Below are 10,968 nucleotides of genomic sequence, written 5' to 3'. Positions count from 1 at the left end.
ATGCTAATGACATCACAACTCATGCTAATGAGTCCATTATTAGCATACTCTCTGCCACACAAACTTGTAGTGTAGACATAGCCTCAGGCTTTGTCTACATGACAAGGTTTTGTTGCCAAATCTTGCCTTTTGGCGACAAAAATCAAAGCACACACCCTGCAATGTGACTTTTGTTGGGGAAAACACCCAGTTTCGGCATCAAAACACTTCTACGCCTACGAGAGGCTTTTTATTTTCCCCACCGTTTATTGTCAACAAAGAGCCAGTGTGGACTCTGCTGTCTGTTTTGTCAATATAAGTGGCTTCCGTCAGTGTCCCACAATGCCTACTCTGATGGCTGTGCTCAGTGTTTTGTGATCTGTGCTGCCCCGCAGGCATGCACCTTTCTCCCCCCCCACCCCCCCGCCCCACTTCAAAGCTCCAGGAAGTATCTGACAGCTGAGTGAGCAGCTCCCTTTGGGGATCAAACAAAGAGCAAATCATTGGAATGCTCCTGCTCTGCCCTGCACTAGGAACACAGCAGTGGGCAGACTGCTGCTGCCGGGGGAGGGGAACAGATGAGGTGCTGCTTTGACATTCCTCAGCATGGAAAACTCACAGAGCAACAGCTTCCAGCAGCTGACGAGGCACCAGCAAATCCCCCCAGCCTTCCACTTCAGAAATGAGCCTTCTCTTGAACAATGCAAACTCATTAGTTTGACACTTTGTCAAAGGATAGTGGCCATGTACTAGCTTTTGTATTCTGAGCAGATTCTCCAAGCGCTTTAGACAAGCTCACTTGTAAAAATAAAATATAAAAATAAATGTATTAACTGCAGAGAGCTAGATTTTAAATGACTAAGTGGACAAAGATAAAGGAAAAAGATATTTACTTTTTATTTTTAGGTAACTATGCATTCTAATCCTAAATGCATAGGAACAGTCAATTGGGTCAGACCAATGGTCCATCTAGCCCAGTATCCTGTCTTCTGGCAGTGGCCAATGCCAAGTGCTTCAGAGGAAATTAATAGAATATTAATTGTGGTGTGATCCATCCCCTGTCATTTGCTGGCAGTCAAGCGTTAGGGCCAGCCAGAGCATAGGCTTGCATCCCTGTCTACCTTGGCTAATAGCCATTGATGGACCTGTCCTCCAAGAGATCCTGGAGATGATCAGTTAGAAAATATGAGCTAAGAGGGAACCTAGATTAGAAATGAATCAAGCAAATGCAGCTTGTTTTACTCCGATCAGACTGCTTCATGCACTTGCAGCTGTGCTCCTAGCAATTAGAAAGATGAAAGGCAAACCACCATGCCAATGTGGAGCATTAATCCAACAAATTCTGGTGCAAGGCAAGCTCTTAATTCCATCCTTCTTTCTAGCTGGTGTTTCATCAAAGGACCAAGGTGGCAGCTTCCAATCTGATAGGTAACTATAGCGTTTCTGTGGTATATTTCAGGTATTTTAAAAACTATTTGCAGGGAGTTACGTTTCTTTGCAGCTAGACACAATTATTGGAACAGCCTTATGTTACCTTGGAGATTTTCCTAATGTTTAATGGTGGACCAAGAGTGTGAGGCAGCAATAAACACCACTGCTTTTGATAGCTCCCATGCAGTGTTAGTCAAATGATAGAGATGTAGCCGTGTTAGTCTGGGGTAGCTGAAGCAAAATGCAGGACAATGTAGCACTTTAAAGACTAACAAGATGGTTTTTAGATGATGAGCTTTCGTGGGCCAGACCCACTTCCTCAGATCAAATAGTGGAAGAAAGTAGTCACAACCATATATACCAAAGGATACAATTAAAAAAAATGAACAAATATGAAAAGGACAAATCACATTTCAGAACAGGAGGGGGATGCGGGGGGGGGGGGGGGGGGGGGAGGAAGGAAGGTAAGTGTCTGTGAATTGATGATATTGGAGGTAGGGAGAGTGGGATGTTTGTGAGTTAATGGTATTAGAGGTGATAATTGGGGAAACTGTCTTGGTAATGGGTGAGATAGTTCAAATGTTTGTTGAGTCCTTTTTGGAGAGTGTCGAATTTTAACATGAATGACAGTTCAGAGGATTCCCTTTCAAGTGCAGATGTAAAAGGTCTTTGTAGCAGAATGCAGGTGGTTAAGTCATTGAGAGAGTGTCCTTTCTGGTTAAAATGGCAAGAAACTGTTTTCTCTGTACTGCTGTAATTTAAAAATTAGCCTAATCAGGCACTGGGGGACTCCAGTTTCCCCATAGTACTAAGGGTAGTGACAGAGGCTTGCACTATTCCCCAAAAACATCTGTAATAATAACAAACTTTAGTTGTCAGGTGGTAGCTGAGTTAGTCTGTACAGGATGAACTTTAAAAACAGCAAAGGGTCTGGCAGCACTTTATAGACTAACCAAATATGTAAATGGCACCACATGTTTTGCAGCTGGGGCAGGTACCTCATTCATTGTGCCACTGGAGAAGCCCCCCAACCTCCCTATCTTCAGGGCCTCTTTTATCCTTCCTACCTTCCAAGGGTGGCAGTGGTTTTCTGTGGGAAGCTGGTGGTGGATTTCCCTACCACAGGTAGATCTTGAACCCTCAATTTTATACACCGGGGGCAGGTACCTTATCCAGTGTGCCACTGGAGGAGTTGCTCTACCTTCATGAGCTCCTGTATCCTTTCTACCGTCCAAGGATGCCAGCTCTTTCCCTCGGGGAGCTGGTGGTAGATTTCCCTAAGGTGGGCTGTCAAACCTTCTGTCGAAGCAAAAACACGCTCCTCTGTGTTTAGGCAGCTAACAAACAGCTTTATTAATTAATAAAGCACAGCATGAGCCAAACGTGGTCACAGCAGAGCCGGGCCCAGTAAGGCTGCTAATACAATCAATTCTAGTATCTTTATACCCTTAGCCCAACAGTTTGACGTCAGGGCATCCAATTACAGAAATCCTCAATTAAATTTGGAAAAACAAATCCTTATCAACAAGATGGCGGACAGGTACAAGGGAGTACATTTCCTGTCCCAACCAGCCCAATTAATACATACCAATAGCCCATCCTGTAGGCCTCTTCTCACGGGGTGACAGAAAGTTTACTCTGGTCTACGTGCTTGAGAGAAAAGCTGAAATGGTTTCTGATATACAAGATGGCTTCTAGCTAAACATGAAAATGGTTTCTACAGCTTCTACACTTTAATCTCATGCACCAGGGGTTGCACGTTTTGTTAGTCTATAAAGTGCTACCAGACCATTTGTTGTTTTTTAAGTTTATCCTTTAGTCAGTTGGTCCTTTGATGAAGTGTGTATCCTCGCTGCCCTCTGCCGAATGGTATGTCTGATCGGATCCAATGAGTGTGAGTAAAGTTACCTCGTGGTGACCAAATGCAGATGACAGTAATGCCTTCCCTCAAGTGCGGGTGATTATTTTGTCCTATACTGGTGGCAGTCCATAGCAGCTATGAGCCCTAATTAGGGCTGTATGAAATACACTGCAGCCAAATGAGATGTGCAATGTCTCACCGTTCCATTGCGATCTCATAAAAAGCTTGCAAAATGTTACAACTTCTGCTCTAAGGCAAGGGGTAGGGGACCCACAGAAAAATTAGTTGGGGGCTGCACACAAGTGAGAAGTAAAAAAACCCCAAAAACCCTCACTGACATAACCCCTGACCGAGAAGGAGAAAGACACTTCCCACATTTCTCTTGCACACCAGAGCCTGGGGGCCCAGCCTCATAGAATTTGTGTGCTTCCAGCCCTGCAATGGGGCAGCAGGGAGACTGAAGTACCAATGCAGGCTCCCCAGTGCTGGGGGGGAGCCCCAGGCCTCAGGGGCTGGTCCATGAAAGCCGGGTGGGGTGGCTTCATCTGGCCCCCAGGCCTTAAGTGCCCCACCCGTGCTATAAAGCCGGACCATTTCTGAGACTCCATTTCCACTCAAGAAAGAAACCCTAGTTTCAAGGATAGTCTGAAAGATTTGAAATTTGTTTTGCAAACCCCGCAAACATTTGCCAAAAGTCTCACAAAAATCCTAATTTGTGCAGAGAAGAATGTGCCTGGCAGGAACTAGCACGTGTACATTCCCCCGCACTCCTCATTTTGCACAGTCACACGTGACTATTTTGTGGCTGAGCATTTGGCTACATACAGAAAATCCAGACTCAGGGCGCACTTTGCTTCTGAATCTGAACCAGTTCTAGCAGTAATTCAAACAGCCACTGCCTATAGCGCCTCTCCTTTACACTGCTGCTCTACATCTCATTGAACCCTAACTCCCTGACAATGTAAGGCTATTTCCAGTGCCAGAAAAAGACTATTTATAAAAATTAAAGGCTAAAAAACCAAAAACAGCCTGGCTACGTCTAGACTGGCATGATTTTCTGCAAATGCTTTTAACGGAAAAGTTTTCCGTTAAAAGCATTTGCGGAAAAGAGCATCTAGATTGGCACGGATGCTTTTCTGCAAAAGCACTTTTTGCAGAAAAGCATCCATGCCAATCTAGACGCGGTTTTGCACAAGAAAGCCCCGATCGCCATTTTCGCCATCGGGGCTTTTTTGCGCAAAACAATACCGTGTTGTCTACACTGGCCCTCTTGCGCAAAAGCATTCGCACAAGAGGGCTTTTGCCTGAACGGGAGCAGCATAGCATTTCCGCAAGAAGCACTGATTTCAGGCAGTAGGAAGTCATTGTTCTTGCGGAAATTCAAGGGGCCAGTGTAGACAGCCCCTGTGCTGGAGGCTGGCCATCATGACAAGCTGCATCAGCTCCTAAAGCAGGCATGTCCAAAGTCCGGCCCGCGGGCCAATTGTGGCCCGTGTTCCGGTTTAATACGGCCCCACAGGTAATTTGGCAATATCTATCTTTTATGGCCCCCAACGAATCCATATGTATTGAGATGAATACATTGTAAAATCTCAATTAATGTCAGTTGGTCTAAATCAGTTATAAATATATTTGGACACAACATGTATACTTGGTGTTATGTTCCTGTTCATATTTTTTTAACTTAAAAGTTGACAGACAACCTTTATTACCAATAATATGTAATGTACTTTACAATGTTCCTGACATATATTTCAGCTTCCTGGATTTTTTTTTTCATCTGGCCTTCAGATATGAAAGGCAGAGTGATTTAACACCTGTTTAGATTTGTCATCCATGTGACGAAATGAAAAGTATGCCGTTTGCAATAAACTTTGCATAAAATAGTTAATTTGCATGTAATTTTAATGGTTCAAAGAATGTCAGGCAAAATGGTCGGCCCTCACGCTTGTTCACTTCATCAAATCTGGCCCTCTTTGAAAAAAGTTTGGACACCCCTGTCCTAAAGGATCCTACTTACCAGGTGCACAAACTAGATAGTTGTCCCTATAAAAAATGCTTCCCCAACCTTCATCCTTCTCACATAATTCCAATCACTTTCTAGTAGCTGGGAGGTGACTGGGACTTCCAGAATGGGATCACCCATTCAGCTATGAAAGAGAATAACACAACAGCCTTTGCAAAGCAGAGGTTTGCTTTCTGCTTGCTTCCAAGACAGATGAAGAATCTCTCCTCTCCCTGTCCCCAGCCATCTCTCACTCTGATCTGAAGAATGTGGGACACATTCCTGCTTTGTGAGGATTAATGGGTGGCCCCAGTGAGCGTGTGTATACGTGCACGCTGTCGGTGGGGATGATGGGACCAAGAGGATTTAATTTATGCTGAAACAAATGCCGAGGCTTGATGGCATTAATTATTATAGTCAGAAAAGCATGCCCCATGAGAGCATTTCCTAGGGAGGCCACAACTGCATCTGGACTGCTAAAGGCAAGGAACAATAACCTAGACAAAGGGATGCAGGACAGCAACAAGCCACCTGATTGTGAAACCGACAGGATATAGAGAAAAGAGATGGATTAGGGTGCTTCTAAGATAACCGAGTTCTGGCTTGCATGTAGCACAATGGCATGCGATGCCTCTGGGCAGAATGTAGCCCTGCTGATTTCTACAGTGCAGCTTGGTGGGGGTTTTCCAGCTGTGTAAACTGCAGTTTAATTTGGCTCCATATTTAAAATCTTTTCCTCACCTATTTACCTTCTCCGATCTCCTTTTTTCCTGATTCACTCAATGCAATTTGCTATTCTTTTGTCAGATTTCCACTCCTCCTACCATCCCAAACCTTTGATTGAAGAGCCCTCTAGACTTACTGCTTACGGTCCAGTCCTACATCCCTTTTATGAGCAGCCTTATTGAAGCCAGGGGGTTCTACTCATGAGTGAGTAAAATCAGACCCCAAATTGGTAGTAGCCATATAAATCATTGCCAGGCAACCATATGGTGGAGCGGATTTAAACATCTAACATCAGGATGATTTTAATACTACCAAGAACAGCTGGGAGGCTGCCAGTAGCTTTACAATGAGCAGTATTTTGCTGCTTGCAACACTAGAGTGAAATTGTCTTTCATCAGCTCCATTAGAAACCCTTTTGTTAATCTAAGGCTTTAGAATTTAGTCATGACAACAGTGCTCTGAGCAAAAAACCAGTGTATCAGGACTCAGTTGCACGCGAACTTTTAAAACCCAAACTTTCAGAACTGGGAATGGAAGAAGGGGGAGGGAGAGGTTGTTGATTGGTTTGCTTTGTTTTGAAACCTTGAGTACTTTTCTGCAGTTATTGAATTCATAGATCCCTTTTGCTGAACTTGGGATCCTATTACAAAAAATTTACTGGCTGGTGAGGATGTTACTAATCCCCTGCACAGGAGAGAATTCTTGATCTGATTAAATGTCATGTTGCCTGCCAGTGGCTGGCCTACAAAGAGGAAAAATATAAGCTACTGCCGGGGTTCTCAAACTGGAATCTGGGACACCCCCATCCCTCAGGATTTAATGAGATTATTATTTGGGGAGGTCACAAATTGTCACCCCCCAAACATCGCTTCACCTCCAGTATTTGCAATAGTGTTAAATATTTTTTTAAAGTGTCAATTTACAAGGGGAGAGGTCACACTCAGAGGCTTGCCGTGTAAAAGGAGTCACCAGTGCAAAAGATGGAGAACTACTGAGCTACATGACACCCAAAAAACTATGTTAAAAGATTAAGGTTGTAAAGTAAATAATTTAAAAATTAGGAAATACCAGATTTTAAAGTTGCCAGTACAATCAAATGGCTCCCTTTTACATATGCACTAGGGTACAGTCTTTAATTAACTTCCAAAAGAGTTACTGCACGAGTTGGACAGTACTTAGTTAACGAGCAACTATTCAATATTTTGTTTTATCTTTGTTATTCAATATGTGGCCTAAGGCAAAGATACTATCCAATTCTCCGTGGTGGCACTGAAATTCTTTAACCAGGAGACCATCCTTTCTCTTCCTGCCACCCCATGCTTCATTCACTGTGTATCTTCCAACTCCAGCAACAAATGTGGCAAAGATCTTGTGCTATGGACAACTGCCTCTTTCTCTGATTCATCTCCAGAGCATGGCCTGCCCTGTGCATTGAAAAATCATATAATTAAACACATCATGATACATATAATACAAGGGGCCTTAATTATTTCCCCAGGGTAAAAAACAGACAAACAAACTTACCCTCCCCCTCTACTTCCAAAAATTCCATCCAATGGCATCCTACACACATCCTACTTATCAGCAAGCTTGGAGCCTTTAGATTTGCAAAACAGGATTCTGACATTTAAAGTGAGGTATCCTAAGAGCAGTAATAGGTTTTCACCCTCTATGTGGAGCAGATACTAGAGTGGGACGAGAGACACACTTTGCCAGAGGATTTCAGATATTTGCTGACCCAAGAGGGTGAGACTCATCTGGAATCTTGGGTTCCATAGGAAGGGTGTGTGGTATAGTGGTCACAGACTCTTCTGCCCCTGTCCCCACCAGCCTGGCCTAGGCTATGGGTACGTCTAGACTACATGCCTCTGTTGCCAGAGGCATGTAGATTAGGCTACCAGGCATAGGAAAATGAAGCGGCGATTTAAATAATCGCCACTTCATTTAAATTTACCTGGCTGCCGCGCTGAGCCGATCAGCTGTTTGTCAAGGTGTCAAGACTACCGCGCTGAGCCGACAAACGGCTGATCGGCTCAGCGCGGCAGTCAGGTAAATTTAAATGAAGTGGTGATTATTTAAATCGTCGCTTCATTTTCCTATGCCCGGTAGCCTAATCTACATGCCTCTGGCGACAGAGGCATGTAGTCTAGACGTACCCTATGTCTACACTACACGGAAGATTTGAAAGAGGATATGCAAATTCGGTGGGAATTTGCATATCTTCTTCCGATCTCACTTTTGAAAGCAGAGCTTTCGAAAGTGAAAGTAGTTGGGACGTGGCTTTTTTGGCATCCCCGCCCTTTTTTAAAAAGCTGATTTTCCTCAAAAAATGAGGAAAGTGAGATCGGAAGGAGATGCGCAAATTCCTATGGAATTTGCATATCCTCTTTTGAGTCTTCCGCGTAGTCTAGACGAGCCCCTAGTGTTGTATCTTTCTCCTGAAACATCAACTCCAGGAAAAGATCTTCCGGGCCACATCCACTGGGTCCCTCAATGCCTTCAAGGAGGTGCGGGTGCTCACTTCTTGAATACCGCATACAGGTGTGATCACCTCCTCTCAAAAAAGATACCTTGGCATTTGAAAAAGTTCACAAAAGGGCAACAAAAATGATTAGTGGTATGGAACAGTTGCTATATGATGAGATATTAATAAGACTGTGCCTATTCAGTTTAGAAAAGAAGTGACTATGGGGGATTGTGATAGAGGTCTATAAAATCATGACTGGTGTGGAAAAAGTGAATAAAGAAGAGTTATTTACTCCTTTCCATAACACAAGAACTAGGGGTCACCACATGAAATTAATAGGTAGCAGGTTTAAAACAAACAAAAGGAAGTTTTTCTTCACACAATGCACAGTCAAACTGTGGAACTCCTTGCTAGTTGATGTTGTGAAGCCCAAGGCTATCATGGTTCAAAAAAGAGCTAGATTCATGGAGGACAGGTAGATTAATGACAATTAGGCAGAATGAGCAGGGATGGTGTCCCTAGACTCTGTTTGCCAGAGGCTGGGAATGGGAGACAGGGGAGGAATCACTTGATGATTACCTATTCTGCTCACTTCCTCTGGAACATCTGGCATTGGCCACTGTTGGAAGACAGGATACTGAGATAGATGGACCTTTGGTCTGACCCAGTGTGTTCATTCCTATGTTCTGCGGGCCTTTGTAGTTAGTACTCAGTCTTGTAAGAGGACCCCAGAAGGGTCTCAATATGATCGGATGCAACCCTTCTCTGGAAGGTTATTTATTTCAATAAAGTTACTCCCAGCCACCCTCCAGTGTAGTTTTGGCTGCAGGAACTCTTAGGATCTACACTGTCATTTTGCTCCAACAGAGAGAAAGGCAAAAAAGCTCTCACTCATCTTGCACTGAACCCATTCACATTCAATAAGGGCTGCCATGCTCAGTGACAGCTGCAGCTCTCTGGATAATGCATTCCTTCTTATGACAAAACAGGGAGGCTCTTCTCCTCGCTCCCTTGGAAAAGGGTTGAATGAAGGGAAGTCTCCTCACTATGTCTGCCTGGGACTGTGTTCAAGTCAGGCCTTGTCTATTCTGGGGTAACAGAAAGGAAAAAGGGAGAAATGAATAAGAGCACCTTCTGCTGAGGAAGGTGACAAGAGATTAGTATTCCCAACACGCTTTTGTTGCAGGCTAGGTTATCTGGATGGCCCTGGCTGCTGCTTCTGTGCAGATTTCACATGTTTATTATTTATATCCGAGCGTGGCAGGCTGTAAAATGGAAAGAGCCAATGAATCAAGTCTCTTTGGCAGGCATTATAAGCAAAGCCATTCCAGTTTCAATCCAGGCCAGAAATGCTCCGGCATCCCCAGATGGAGCTCATTAATCAGTCTTTATGACTGTCTACAAGGATCCTCTGTGTAGACGAGGGGGAGATGAGATGGACCATTGAAACTTGATACAGAAGTGAAGAGAGGGTCCTTTCTAGGGTGTAAATAGACCTGAGGAGGTGGGGAGTGAAGTTGTTTGGGGCAATAGTCTGTGTTTTTCACTGAGATATTTATATAATCACATGTATGCAAGGATGGAGATGGTAAAAAAAATAATGAATGCAGAAGAAGGAAGATTGCAAATGTGGTGTGTGGGGAATGACATGGTTTTAATTTTTGCTAATTGTAGCTGGCTCTGTCTTTCCGTACAAATGTAAAATTAGGTCACTTTCACCAACCTTTCCATACAGCTATGCCAAAGCTCCCGGCCAGTACGTGGGACCAGGCTTCAGTGAGGGTGGAGATGAGGTTCTGAGCCAACATCTGGAAGAAAGTGTTTGGTGCAATGCCTGCAGCTAGGTTCCTAGCTCAACTGTAATGTTTCAGGGAAACATGGGCTACGTCTAGACTGGCATGATTTTCCGCAAATGCTTTTAACGGAAAAGTTTTCCGTTAAAAGCATTTTCGGAAAAGCGCGTCTAGATTGGCACGGATGCTTTTCCGCTAAAGCACTTTTTGTGGAAAAGCGTCCATGGCCAATCTAGATGCGCTTTTGCGCAAAAAGCCCCGATCGCCATTTTTGCGATCGGGGCTTTTTTGCGGAAAACAAATCTCAGCTGTCTACACTGGCCCTTTTGTGCAAAAGTTTTGCGCAAAAGGGACTTTTGCCCGAACGGGAGCAGCATAGTATTTCTGCAAAAAGCACTGATTTCTTACAGTAGGAAGTCAGTGCTTTTGCAGAAATTCAAGCGGCCAGTGTAGACAGCTGGCAAGTTTTTCCGGAAAAGCGGCTGATTTTCTGGAAAAACTGGCCAGTCTAGACACAGCCCTATGGTCCAGATTTAGAGACACCAGAGTATTGAGCAAATTTACCTCTGGAATAGTCTAACTGAAAATCAAGACATTGTTATCCACTTTCACATCCCTCCGTCAAACTCTCCTTTGCCAAGATATCTACAAAAAAACTAGAAAATGGTTTAGAGGCTGTAGCTTTCAGACAACTACGGTTCACACT

Source organism: Pelodiscus sinensis, chromosome 7, assembly GCF_052426305.1.
Source record: "Pelodiscus sinensis isolate ZL-2025 chromosome 7, ASM5242630v1, whole genome shotgun sequence".
Lineage (NCBI taxonomy): Eukaryota > Metazoa > Chordata > Testudines > Trionychidae > Pelodiscus > Pelodiscus sinensis.
This window is presented reverse-complemented; position numbering follows the sequence as displayed.